The following is a 2,979-nucleotide window of genomic DNA, read 5'->3' as shown; positions in this document are numbered from 1 at the left end:
CGCCAGCGCCGGCTCCGGCCGAGGCCCCGAAACTTTTGCTTCTCCTTTTCTTGTGTTTTTTTTTCTTTCTCTCTTTTTTAAGGAACAAACCCCGCGAATACCTGGCTTGTCTTCCGCCGCCGCGGCGCGATGGTTAGCGAAGGGGTCTGGAATTGCCTTCGCTCGCTCCCTCCGCTCTCGGGCCGAACTGAAAATACCCCCAAGTCTGCATCCAAAAAGCAAAAAAGTTTTCTCCTTTAGCGCCGCGCCGCGAGCCCGGGCAGCCCCCCCGCCCCCCCAGATGCGCGACCGAGACACTAATTCAGAGCGTCTCGAATCAGAAACATTTGTAACCTTGGAAAAGCAAAGAGTCCTCTCAGGGTTGAAATTGAAACTTAAAATCCTGTGAGTAACGATGTCACTATCCGACCGACGAAAGGAAAATGCATGTTTAAACTGCATTAACCTGTCACAGGCATACACACACATTTCCACGCTGAAATAAAAATTACAGACTAGCAGCGAGATAAACACATTAAAATAGACTCCCACAATTTTAATAATAGAAAGTCACGTTTCCAATGAGGCAACATCTTCTAGTTCTCTTTTGACAAAAATTAAAAATAAGAAAATGAAGCAAATGGTATAGAATACTCAGATGGTGGTTTCTGATTGTGGAGACTTTTCCTTTTTTTTTCTTTTTTTTCTTCCCATAACCAAGTATGTGAATGGCTTCTTTTACATGTCTTTATTGCTGCAGCTGCTCCCTTATTTATTTAAAAAAATTAAAAACATATAGGAAACAAACAGGACAACTCTAAAAATGCTGTCACAGTTTGGGATGTATAGAGGCTTTACTTTTGAATTATTGAATGGTGTGCCTTTTATTTGTGATGCTTCAGTACTTCAGTACTTCTTTTCCTTTTGAAAATTAATATATATACATACATAGGCATCAAGAATGACATATATTCACATGTGTAGTGGCTAGGACCATCAGATGTGCTGTTTTGTCATATTTGCTTCATATTTTTCATTATTTTAAACATTACAGAGGAGGTTGAAAGTCACTTTATTTTCCTCTCTAGTCTTACCCCCCCTTTCTCCCTCCTTAATTTCTCCAAGTATTGAGTATTATAAGGTGTACATTCTTTCAGCTACTTGTCATTAGACCCAGTGTATAAATCCATGTTAATGTACTTTAATTTCTATAAATGTTGCAGCAGTATGCAACTGTCATTTTGCAGCTTGCTTTCTCTCCCTCCATGTGATTTTTATGCCAATACCAATAGAATCTACTTTATCCATTCCAGCAATTTTCAAATAACATTGGCAGCTTTATTATTTTTAAGGAGAGTCCATTCTAAAACTGGTCATTTTTACCAAAGTTGCTGGCCCCAGAATTTCAGATATTCTAACATCCTACACATTAAAATTCTGTCTTTGACAGAATTCTATACCAGCTGATTTTCTTTTAATGTCATAAATGTAAAGACACTATAGAATGCTGAGAATATTATAAGCACCCATTTACCTGTCTCATAAACTTAGTAAATATTACTGTTTTATCATATTTGCTTCAAATCTATTTTTTAAACCAACCAAAAAGTCTGCTAAAACTGAAATCCCCTTTGGCTCACCCCTAACAGCACTCCCACACTCCCCTGTCAAAAACTTGGAGTGTAACTTTACAATTTAGGTTTCACACTTGTATTGCATATGAACTCATACAGAATATTATTTTGTATGATTTTTAAAATGTACACACATGGCAGAAGATTATACATACCATTCTGTGACTTGTCTTCCCCCAACCCCTTTCTGGTATGTTTTTTTCTCTTTATATTGGTAAATATATATCCAGTGCATTAATTTGAATTGTTATATCACAGACCCATGCATATGAATGTGGAGTGTTTATTCATGCCCCTATTGATGAATATTTAAGCTGCTGCCAATATTTTGGCATTGCTTTCCATGTGTCCCTTGCACATAGGTGAGAATTTCTCTATGCATCTACCTAGATGGAGATTGCTAGGCAGCACAATTTGCAGTTTTACTAGACACTGTCAAAGGGCTCTCCAATTTGCACACCAGCAGCAGTGCATGAGAATTTTTGTTGCCTTCCCATATCATTAAATGCTTCTTAGATTCAGGTTTTCTTAGTTCTGCCAATTTGATTTGTTAAAGAACCCACTATCTTGTGTTATTTGGATTTTTATCACTGCCAGTGAGGTTGAGCATTTGTTTATATATTTATTGGCTGCTGAAGTTTCTGCTTCTGTGATATGTATTTTTGCAGTCTTCATTCATTTTTCCAACAGGCTGTGGATGTTTTCTTTTTTTTAATCCCCTGGATCTGTGTACATGTATATAAACACATGTTGCCCTAATTTATAGCTTGTCTTTTTACTTTTGATGTCTTTTGCATGTTAGAAATTTAAAAATGCATGTTTGTTGCTCTCTCTTTTTTAATAGCTTGTGTCATTTGTGTATTACTGAAGAAACTTCTGCACACTTGATGCATGAAGATAGCTTCTTATATCTTTTTCCTAAATGATTGAAAGTTTTGCTTTGTGCATGTGAGGTTGATCTCTGTGGAATATGTCTTTTGAATGGTGTAAAATAGGATTTAATGTGACTCCTTTCCTCCAGCATAAAAAGCCTGCCAAGACCTGACCTACTGAGCAGTGCTTGTCCCATTAATGTGCAGTGCCACATTTCCCTATAATCCTGAATAGAGTCTAGTTTGTCCTTTTCCATGGTCACCAATTCTGAAAGACTCTTAATTATGATGGCTTTATCATGAACCTTGATGAGTACAAGGATATGCCTCCTTCATCTTAAACATGTTATCAGCTATTTTGGGACTTCTAGATTGACTTTAATATTGGTTTGTCAAGTTCCAATGAAAAGCTGTTTTAATGTTTTATGAATTATATTTTATGGGTTAAATATGGGGAGTGGTGGTATCTTTATAAGTTGGTTAAATCAATATAG

The sequence above is a fragment of the Dipodomys ordii genome, unplaced genomic scaffold (assembly GCF_000151885.1).
Source record: "Dipodomys ordii isolate 6190 unplaced genomic scaffold, Dord_2.0 Scaffold285, whole genome shotgun sequence".
Taxonomy (NCBI): Eukaryota; Metazoa; Chordata; class Mammalia; order Rodentia; family Heteromyidae; genus Dipodomys; species Dipodomys ordii.
Note: the sequence above shows the minus strand (reverse complement) of the source record.